The sequence below is a fragment of the Stegodyphus dumicola genome, chromosome 5, assembly GCF_044657685.1.
Source record: "Stegodyphus dumicola isolate Sdum_Otavi_A_Nest chromosome 5, ASM4465768v1".
Taxonomy (NCBI): Eukaryota; Metazoa; Arthropoda; class Arachnida; order Araneae; family Eresidae; genus Stegodyphus; species Stegodyphus dumicola.
The window spans coordinates 11478476-11490730 of record NC_140772.1 but is presented as its reverse complement, the minus strand read 5'-3'; positions in this window follow the sequence as shown (position 1 = coordinate 11490730).

Below are 12255 nucleotides of genomic sequence, written 5' to 3'. Positions count from 1 at the left end.
TTGTCTCTTTTTCTCTCCTGGACTCACGAAAATCTTTATATAATTTTTCAGTTTTGGTAATGTAATAGTAAGCTAATGTGAAGAATCTTTGATCATGTGATTTCGTCGCATAGAACAGAGACGGATAGACACAAATATACGAAATTCAGACCCTATATGGGTCGGAAGATGAAGGTGTGCACTCCGAAGCTATGCTTTTCGAAACTGGATTTAGATTTTTTCCATTTCATATCAAAAACGACTTTTTATCCATTTTTCGTATATATCTTTTTATATTTTTTCGTATCATTAAAAGAATCTCCAAATTTTACAATATGCATCATCGGACAGATTTGGAAAAATAATTTTAAATGAAGATTTCACTGAATGTTTAACATAATTTTCTAATTTTATCGGTATTTCAAATATCGCTAGATTTTTTAGATTCATTTTATTGCGATAAAATTCCACAATTGAAAATTGTAGCTGTTATAAAAATCTAAAATTTCCGCAGAATATAAAATCAATTCTTAAAGCTCTTTTAAAAGAAGGTGCATAAAATATTTAATTAGGTATTTTTTGGAATATTTATAACTTGACATGACGAGGAAATGGCGTGCGAAATATATCGAATCCTTATTTTATCACCATGTTGCTTTCTCTGACATATGTATTTCTCTAACAGTCATTACGTGGGTTTATTTATTTATCTATTTTTGTTGAAAAGATTTTTTTCCGAAATAATTAGGCTGATTATTAGTCTACTGCTATTTTTATATTCTGTTTCGTTACTTCTGTTATAAAAAAGGATATTTTTTTATCATTTTGTTTCTTCAATCTGTATATCCCGAGGTGTAAAACAGTATAATTTTAGTTAATTTTTTGCGGTGGAATTTCTTCGCAATTTTAACGTTTTATACACATTTTCACATCACTTCCTTTTGAAAGATACTTTTCTTAATTTTATTTGGAAAATCATATTATAATCCTTTTTAACGCATTTAAATTTCAATATCTGTTAAAGAATAAGTTTTGAAATTCCCATAGGTTATGAAACCTTACCTCAAGAATGATAAAATATATGAAGTTAACAATTTTCTAAATTCTGTTTAAATTAGCTCCTTCTGAACTGGTCTTCGGCTGGCATTCGTCATTCGTCAGCTTAGTAATAACTGAAAGAATAGTAATAAACGAAGAAAAGTAACTTGAAATAAATTTAAAAAAATTAAATGTATTCCTCAGTTGAATTTCACTCCTTCTCAGTCAGATTTAGCACTCATATAAATATATGCTGTTTTATTTAGTTTGTTTCTGCATCGTTTGGGCAAAATTTTGATCACTTTGCGATGAAATGATTGTCTTGAAATTTTGCGGGTTTGTAGATGCTGCAACAATGCAATACTACATTTCTACTTCCTTGTGCGAAGTAAAAAGGAAGTATTGTAATCGCGAAAAGTTTCAGGCAGCATATTTCAACGAAAATATCCATTTTGACCGCAATCGAATGCAATTTAACGATGTTTTTGCGTGATATCTGTACGTGAGGACAGAATAAAATACTCTTTTCCTTCAAAAAAATTATGAAACTGCTTTAAAATTAATTCTGAACAGAATTTTTCGTGGCGTCTGTACGAACGTATGTACGTACGTATCTCGCATAACTCAAAAACGAGTTGCCTCAGAACGTTGAAATTTTGTATATAGGACTGCTATAACATGTAGATGTGCACCTCGTATTTTGGTTGCAATCGGCCGCACCGAACGTATATAAATATATTTATATATATATCCACTCTGTTACCCGGCTCAGTGATCTCAGTTTCTGTACTCTTATATGTTGGTAAATTGTACACTTTTTGTTTTAAAAATGATTGAATTATGTTGTTTTTATCTTCCGGTTAAGGATTTTATGCCTTTAGTAAATCTGTGTGCAATTTTTTTAGAATTATCAGCAGTTTTAAAGTTGTTTAATTGCCGCTAAGCCTTTTTTAATGGCGGCCATTGATGTTTACATTTGAAACAGGGGACTAGTGAATTTGTTGCCAATCGAGAGAAACTTAGCTTCGCAACAACAAAGATAAGGCCTTCATTTATTATTTAAATCATGCTTAATCCTTTCTGGAATTTTTTCGACGAAATAAGCGTTTAAGATTTACTTCGTAATTTTTAATATAGATATTTTGAGTTTTTATGTATTTTTGCCTTCTTGCGAAGTGAGAACTGAATTAATTAAATGAGAAATACTCAATCGTCTGTGAAAAACTGTTTCTTTTTTTGTTTCGTTTGCTTAATTTCTTTTATACATCATTCTAGCTTTATTTTAGTATTTGAACAGAACATGTGGCAACGATTAAATAATTTTATTCTTTAAATGATATAAATTTTGTGCATTATGAGTTATAACATGAACGAAATATATAAGTTAACTGTTATATAATCATTGGATTAAATAACAGTTAACTTAGCTTCCGTTATAAAATTATTATATAAGTTAACTGTTATATAATTATTAATACTATTAAGTGAATCTAGCGCCAGAGTGTCGCTATGGTAAACAAATACTAGAGTGAATTTTAAAGAATGTATTTATTCCATTGTGGTTTATGCGCTGTCAGCGAAGTCGATTTAATTCAATCCAATAATTTTAAATGAAATGCAAGAAAAAATGTGTATAATTTAATATTCCAATACAAGGAAGTCATGTAGTGTACACATCAGATTTTTTTAATTTTAATTTCTTTAGTACTATAATTTTCTCTTACATACTTGCTTAGCAACTAAAATAATGATCGAAAAATTTCAAACACGCGTGTCGAATACTTTAATGAAATTTGCGCAAAGATGCAATTAAAAATGTAAAAGTATAAGAATGGTTTACTTTTAAGTTAATAACTAAACTACATAAGCAAACCCAAAGACTACAACATGAACTAAAAACATAAATAAAGTGATAAACAGGAGGATCATAAAATATAATTTTTTTTAATTATTTCGATTTGAAAAGAAAAAAAAAAAAAAACACCACCTTTTCCTGCTACCAATCGACGAATGCCATATTCGTGATTATAATAAATGTCGTGATTCATAATCTTTCGTCTTTTGTCACCAACGGTCTTCTTGACATGTCAATGTTGTCTTAGCAAGAAAAACAAAAACAGTCGTTTAAAGGTTATACCAAGTACAAATATTTAATAAATTATTTCAAATGTAACTGAGATATGTTGTTTCTGAACCAAAATACATTTTTAATGTTCAAACAAAAGTCTCTTGTTATGCAAAAATTCGTTTATGATGATTTTGGTTTTCTATATGTTTAAGCACGGTAGATTCAACTAACGTAATCAAAAATGTTATTATTGTGTACACAAATGATATAAATATTACTGCTCTTTTAACATAAATTTGTATCCTTATTAGGATGAAGAATTATACCAGCTACATAAGAATTTAGGCTGTATTGAAAATGCCGGTGAAAGCAGTTGACTTGATCATCATTGTAAACGACTCTTCCTAACTTGAAAAACTAAATATAGAAGTCGCCTTTTGGTAAGGAACTGGCCGACGACAATTTTATTTTGCAACTAAAACTCTCCTGATAAATCCAACACACAGTTCCTGACATGGAAAAGAACAAAAACCGGTTTCGTGTGAGTACCATTCTAGATCAGATTCTTTTCTTCAAAAAATCTTCCAGAAAATCTGTTCCTAGCAGAGAATGCATACAAGAACAAATTTGCAGTGAAATTACTTCCCCTGGAAAAGCAAACCAAAGCACTGTTTCTCAAATAATAAGAAAAGAAAACAACGTGAATACCTGTAGAAGTAGAAGCATTTTGTCAAAAAACCAGAAACAAACGAGTGTTTATGAAGCGGAGTGGATGAAGGACCCGATTGATGAAAACGTTACTGCAGGAAAATATCGTTTCTCAAGAAATCCGGAGTGGACACCTGTTTCTCGGATGAAATGGGTAAGAAACCCAGTTTACGAAAGCGCCATTGAAAATAAAATTCTTTCTTTAAGAAACACGACACAAAGGTCTTTTTCTGAAACGGAAGAGATAATTGAGCATATTTATGAGAAAAATATGGCAGATAAATTTCTTTTTACCAGAAATCCCAGCCGGATGCCTGATTATCCAATGAAATGGATCAGAAACCCAATTTACGAGGAGGCGATAGAATGTAAACACATTGCTTCACGTAAAGTTCGTTTACCAAGAATCTCAAGGCAAAGGATTATTTCTGAACTAGAACGTACTGGAGAGCAGATTTATGACGGAGCTAATGTGCATAAAATCCATTTCTTCAGAAACCGAAAGCAGATCCATAATTTCGCATGGGTTCAAAACCCAATTTATGAGCCGGAGTGCAATTCCTAAGACAAGAGGGATCGAAGACTCAGATTATAAGAATATTATTCCGGATAACGCTCCTTCCCAGAGGAGGCTGAAGAAAGTTAAGATTACCGAGTGGATCAGAAACCTGATTTATGAGAGCACTGTTAAAGAAAGAATTCTTTTCTCGAGAAAACTAACACAAACTACCTTTTCTACGAAGAACTGAATCAAAAAACTGGTTTTATAAAAGCTGTGTAAAAGAAAAAGCTCCTTTCCCAAAAATTTAAACAAACTTTTATTACTATTAATTAATGGATTGGAAATTCAAATTACAATTGCTGAACTGAAAGTAAATTTCCTTTCCCAATAAACCGAAAACAATTGTTTATGAAATGGACATTATCCACATCTCAAGATACAAAGAGACTGTTGTAAACAAATTTAATCTCTGCAAAAATAGCAGAGCAGACGACTGTATTGAAACAAAATGGATCAAAAATGTAAAGTGTGGGACCACAACTGTTAATTTCGAACATGATGTACAAGATCAAACCATTCTTTGAATTTTGCTTTCTTGTAAAACTCTTCTGCTAAAAAACACCCGAAATAAATGACTTCACCTAAAATGGATATCAAAAAACCTTATTTCAGGACCTGTATTTTTCATAATATCAGATCTAAATATTTACAGCCTCAGTTTGTACAAGAAAATAATTCCCGAGCAAGCACAAAAAACATTTTTCTACAGTTAAATGAATTCAAAATACATTTTAAAGGGAAAAACTATAAAATGTTTTTAACAAATCTAAAAAATGCCTGTATTTACGTCATACAAACGGAAGGTTACATTTGTAAAATATACAGGTCCTGTTTATCAAGCAATTCTGTTAAATGCTGGACAGTTGAAACTGTTTCAGTAGATTTCGTGGGTATATGATAAACATTTCTGGGTGTCAAATTTCTCAATGTATAAAATCAGTTGTAACACAGAAAATGTATATTAACATTGAAAGAAAAGCACTTATTCTATCTTATTCGGGAGATGTTTTTCATTAAAGAAAAAATAAGAATTCTTTGATTTCGAACAACTTTCATTAAAAATTACCAATTCATTTTTGCCATTTATGGAAATACTAGAACACGATTATAACTTTTCGGAAAATAATATCTAATGCAATGAGCCAATACACGGCTTCTAATTAAATTTCCAGACTCCCACATATTCGTTTAATTATAAAGTTATTTTTCTTCGCATGTGCTAAGTAAAAATTCCATTTTGAATTAACTATAAATAAAATAATTATTTACAAATATCTCAAATAACCCGATGATCTGCCTAAAGAAGGTACTTCAATGACTCCGATTAATGTCATCCTGACCTTTTTTTTAGATCTGATTGAGTATACAAACTTTGTTGCCTCTTCCTTGCATTCTCCTCCGGCTCATGACTGGTAATTTGTCAGGCGGCCGGGAGTTGCTATTGCTTTTAGGAGAATCGGGCTAATACTTTGACGAGGCTCCTAAGTGGATACCTGAATTTCATTTGACCATTTAAATAAGACCTCCCTCACCTGCAGGAAATGTAATACTAATCATTTCACGCTTGGGCATCATATCAAATGTTTGGGACTTGTAAAAGAGGACCTATTGAAAAGACAATTTCAATTGATTTATTCATATCGGAAATATTAACAACTCTTGGACAGATGGATATGGTCTAGCCTAATAGCTAATGAGTTAAAATCAATAACTACAAAACAAAAACAGAATAATGACTGAGAGTTTGTCACTGCAGTAGAAAACTCTTCACTTATTATCACTTTTCAACATTTCATTTTAAATTCAATTAATTAGACCATTTTTGCCGATGTCGCCAGACAATGCTGCTTATTCTCAGTACTGAACAACAGTATCGCCAGAACACTCTCAAAATTCTCTTTAGGTGGTCACGAGGCACGGGTTCCTGTGACGAAGCCTTATACTAAGAAAACACTTATAAGACCTCAAAACTGTAAAGGAGAAGGGGCGGCGCTTGACGTCAGTTTTTAAATTTATAAGCTACAGAATTATGCTAATTTTATTTCTCTTAAAAGTTATAAGCAGGGCTTAGAAATAAGAGCAGATGGAGCAATAATTTGAAATTTTAATCTCTTTTCAAAACAAAAAACGTGCAAATTTAGCTTTTGCCAAAATTCAAGTTACGTTCGTAATATAATTTTTGTAAAATGAAAGTTTTTAACCAATAATATGAAGAGTACATCGAATATTGTCGTCTGCATTTACTCAGTGTTTGTTCAGAGAGTGTAAATTAGGAGATAAATCGTCAGGGTTCTCTTTCCATAGATGTCATAATCGAATTTTTTGTCGTTAAAATTATAAAGGAAACACTGCTGATTCGGTCCACGATCAGACTAACATGCTATATGAGGGGCTATAATCTAAATTAATACTTGTTTTGAAAATATAAATTTGAGCAGTTTGGAATTGTTTGCCTCCGCGATATAAAACTACTTATTTCTCTGCAATGAGCAAGCTCTAAAGCTTCGAAATCAAATATTTAACATTCTTGCATGCCCAAAAGAAAGATCAGTTTTCATTATGCATAGATCGATATATTATGCAGATATATTAGTTTTGACCATTACCTGTATTGGCTAAAGGTTTGGAGAATAATTAATATATAAAGATAAATGTTGCGTAATTATTTATGGAAGCTTCTAACATTATTTGCAAGCTAGTCTCAAGAATTTGAATACTATCGAAGGTTTTTTGTATTATGCTATTATTCCTTTAACTAATGCCAATCCGTATAGAAATAACGATTGGCATTTTCAGCTGAAATGCCAAAATTTGTCTGTAAAGAAAATATAGAAATTTCCAATGGATTTATTTATAATTGAATTTATAACTAATTCATAACTGAAAAAATAAATAATAATCTCTACTGCTATTAAACAGGCTTGATTAAATCATTGCGTTTAGCGTTAAGCTTTAAATGAATTCCTTAATGAAACGTAACTGGGTTTTATATCTAGCCTAAATTTAGTTTCTGTAAAGACTTCCAAAACTCTCCACTTGCTAATCGTATGTCAATTGAAAAACCGTGCTTGTTTAAGCATATTCTTTTGAAAAAACTCTAGGTTACGATTTTTGAATTTCGGTTTAAGTGAATAGTCGTCGCTCCCATTACAAATGAAAGTTCGGAAACGCATCGCGAACATCATTCTAAAGACACCCTAGCTACAAACAAAACCACGATCTATTACAAGCAATCCAGACCAACACTCTGCCTTGCACAGTTTCTTTTAAAGACCAATGCGATGAATTCAATAACAACTGCAATACATACAGTCTCAAAAATTTCAGAATTTTTTATGACAAAAAAGGTAGAAAAAAGTGTTGGACAGCAACGTTTCGTATTAAGTATTAGATTGAGTTTTATTTGACTTTAAAATAAGTTACTACTTCAAATCAAAAGTTTTTCGAAAAGTTCCAATGTCAAATTTTTCATCCAAACTGAAAATGCATAGCTTGAATTAAATCTCAAAAAATAAATTTGCCCAGTTTCGAATTCACGAAACAGTGTAAGCTTGCTTCTTATTCGTTAAATATTAATAATTAAAATATATATCTTACATTTCATAATATATATATATATATATAGATGAAGGGGGATGTGATTGTACTTTAGAGCTGCAACTGCAATCTTACTCAAGGCTCCAAAAGATATAATTAGCAATTTAATTACGAAAACACACAAAAAAACCGACGTATATTACATAAATATGATACAAAAAATAAAATGGAATAAAAAGAGCGACTTTGCGCATGGCATCATAAAAAACGGAACAGCATCATAATCATTCCGTGTGATTTTCTTTTTCCGACTTCATCGTTTCTTTTGTCTCACGTCTCTCCGAGAAGTAGACACGTGATCTTGAATTTTCTCGCTGGTAATCGCGTTTCCATTCTTAGACCTAAAAAGTAGCATATCGCCACACGGCTATGCTACAGCACGAGACGTTCGTGACTAGTTAAAGTAGACATAACAAACAGAAAAGGAAACAATGTCTTGGTGGTAAATGTTCAGTTTTTCTGCACCACCGTATCATGTTATTGTTAGACCTTCACGACAGGCTAACTTTCAAACTTCGTAAAGATCAGATGTGACAAATATATTTCAATTATTAATATTTAATGAAAGAGAATCAAGCTTACGCTCTTCTGTGAATACACAACTGGGCAAATTTGTTCAGATATGCATTTCAGTTTTGATGAAAAATTTGAAATCACATTTATCGAAATAAGCTTTGATTCGAAAAAATAACATTTTAAAATAAAATGAAATCCAATTTAATGCTTAATATAAATTGTGGGCCACTAGTTATTTCATCCCCTTTTGAAGTACATAAAGCTGAAAATTAGGTGACAAAATAATTCTTTCTTCGTCGCTCAAAAAAATGAAAAATCCAATTCAAAACCTATAAAATCCAGCGTCCCACAAGGAAGTATTCTCGGCCCAGTGCTATATCTTTTCTACATGTCAGATTTTCCTCACCCTGGTTTGGACAATTACTCTCTGTTAGCATGTTAGGCCGACGATGCGGCGATTGCAATTAAATCCATCCAAGCTAATCATGCAATGGACAAAATGCAAAATTACCTCTATGCCGTAGAAGACTGGTGCACAAATTGGCGCGTAAAAATCAATGCTAGCAAGTCACAACTTTTAATTCTTAGCAAAACTAAGAAAAACATTGCTTTTAAAGATCTCTACCTTTTTCAGGAAGCTGTTCCTCTAGTCACAACAGCCAAATACTTAGGAATTATTTTGAACCAAATCCAAAGGCTCACATGGTCTAACCACATTAATAGTGTCAGGAGCAAAGCCATGGGCATAATATGCAGATTTCTCCCTGTCATTGGAAAATATTAAAATCTTAGCTTGCGTACCAAAAAACATATATATACTACTCGCATTCGACCGACACTTTGTTATGCTGCTGCTGCTTGGAACACGGTCACTCAAACGCAACTGCATCAATTACAAGTAGTGCAAAACAAATTTCTGCGCATTATTACTCATTTACGCTATCTTATCCGCAATAAACTTTTACACAGAGACTTAAACATTGAGAAGATTCCAGATTACATCAGAAGATCTAATGAAAAATTCTTCAACAAAGCTGTGCAATGTGACTTTGTTAATTACTTCCAAGTCTTTAATTATGAAATTCTCTTCGAAGATAGAAGCGTCAGACCACTTGCAGCTCACACCTTCATGGGAGGAGACGACAACTTTTTCACTTAGCTCCTCAATTTTCCAAATTTTAATACCACAAAATGGTGAGAATAAAATGGTGGTGATCAGTAATTTGCAGTTATTCATATGGAGTATTAGATTGCATTATTTTGATTTTAAAATCCCCTACTTTTTCGAATGAAAGCTCGTTTCGATGAATTCAAAGGAAACGTTTACCCAGTTTTGTATTTACCAAACAATATAAGCTTGCTTCACTTTCATTAAATATTAATAATTAAAATATATATCGTCCATATTACATATCACATATGTAAAAGCTAAAATTTAAAATTAGAAGAATAAAAGAAGGTTGGGTCCTAGCAGAGCTCACACACTTGGCGCGCCCACTTATATGGCGCGTATCGATGTATACATGAACAAAGTCAAGGGAGTGTGCAATGCCAAGTTTGTGCAATTCTGGGATTTTTTTAAGTGAAAATAGGTCGATATGTACATGGATACCGAGTTTGTGCAATTTTTTGGCTTGTTATTTTCAAGTTGGCAATTTTGAGAAACGCTCGAAGCAATGGGTGATTCTGCACTTTTCCAGATTGTCGCCAAAGGTGTGGGATCTCCTAGGATTCAACCTAAAAGGATATTGAGAGAGCGTGGCCTACCTCAAAGTGTAGGGGATGGCTACAGGCGCTACTGTGTTGATAAAATTTCGAGTACGTAGTTCCCAAGCTTTACATGTAATACTTATTACGATGACAAACACAACAGAGTATTATATGGACGGAAAATTGAACCATTTGAAGAATGACGCTATAAGATTTGCCCTCTTTTGACGCTGCGAGATATGAGTCTGTACACATGGTGGGGGTACAAGACTTAACGTATCCATTTTATTCTAGCGCGCGATTATAGCGCAATCTAGTTACTGAAAAGCAGAACATACTCCGTCCAGGTGAACAATTGGTTCAACATAATATTAATATCAAAACCTTTTAATTTAGATTCAAACATGTATAGCAAAGTGTTTAGCAATGAAACCTTGTACAATAACAAGCATATATACAGCACATTTAAATTCAGATAGCAATACTAAATTTAGCACAACAAATTACAAGTAAAGTGTACTCAAATTCTTCAGAGTGCAAGACAAATATTAAAATCAAAACTGCCAAATTATAATAACTGCGAAATTACCATAAATCTAACATATTTAATCCATACACTAAACCTAAAACAAAATACTGGATTGATAACAGCAAAGCAAAAAAAGCCAGGTAGTTTTGAAATGCTTCTTCAGAAGAAAGTTTAGTCAGGTATTTTTTCAATTCACGGTTAGCGCCAACAAAGTTGGTTCCTCTATCTGAAAAGGTTTTCTTGGGCTTTCCTGTGCGTCACACAAATCCTTTGAGAGACGTTTTAAATGCCTGTGTTGTTAAATCGCTAATACTTCTAGATGAATAGTTTCTGTGGTGAAGCACATGCAAAGGTAAACCTAGAATTTGTATGTTTTTCAGCTTTTCCATTTCAATTCTTAATCAAGAACTGATTTTGCAAAATCAAGTCCTGTGTTTGAGAATGCTGTATCCGGCACTACACGAGAAGCTGGGAGATCAGCCCTTATCTTACTGGCGGTAGTTGTTCGTTTTTTAAAACACTTTATAAATATCCAAATTATTTTCTTACAATTTCACGGCCCTTAGTTATCCATTATTTTTGTCGCAGAACTGATACTGTTAATGTAGCTTCTCCATGTGGGTTGAATTCGTGAAACTGTCTGACGGTCAGTTCACTAACCTCATACTTATTGGAAAAAATGATTGGACACTTTTTCTGAAAGATTCGAATTGCTGAGTCTATCATCCACTCTGAGGATTTCTTCTGTATCAAGGACAGGATTTTATGCTGAGATTGAATTTCTCCACTGCCTTCAAAAGTTTAACCAGCTCACCATATGCCCTGACAGAGACGCTTTCACAGGAAATGCATAGTCATCCGTTATCGTCGGGGTGAAATCTGGGCTAGAGGTAAGCCCCGAGACACATACGTCGCAGCGTCGTTTTCCAGCTACCAAGAACCAGCCGAAACTGAAAAGGGGTGATTAATAGGTTACTTTTTCGCACTTATCTTCTCAGCGGTGTTGCATTATGATCACAGCGGGGCTGTATCAGGAAAAGAAAGGATGGGGAATCACTTTCTCCGAGTGGATACACCCTCAACACATCTCGTGTATTCCACAATAAATTCCTCCCTTTCATTAATGAACAGAGAAGTTTGAAGGTTTTAAATTTCTTTTCAATTCCTAATGTTTCTCTGAGGATAAGTGGTTACAACTTACATATAATTTCTCCCGAGTAAAGAGAACTGGTTGGATTCAGTGGAAGTTCAGGATTTTGAAAGTCTTAAAGAACTTGTGCTTAAATAACAAATTAAGCAGTGAGTCCCTTTAGAAATAAGAGAGCACCACTTAGACAATTGGGAAGAATTTAAAACAGCTTCTATTTTAGCAGAGAAATGCGGCAGGTGTGAGGCTTTGCAAAGAGATTCGAGGAGGTTAAAGCAGAGAGCAAGGTTTAAGAAGCCATTTGAGAAAACTAGAGAGCGGTATGTAAATTCCAGTGCTAGTGATAATCAGAAAAGTAGTGGTCATCAAAGATTCAAATCGGAGGCTTTTATAAAAGAGCA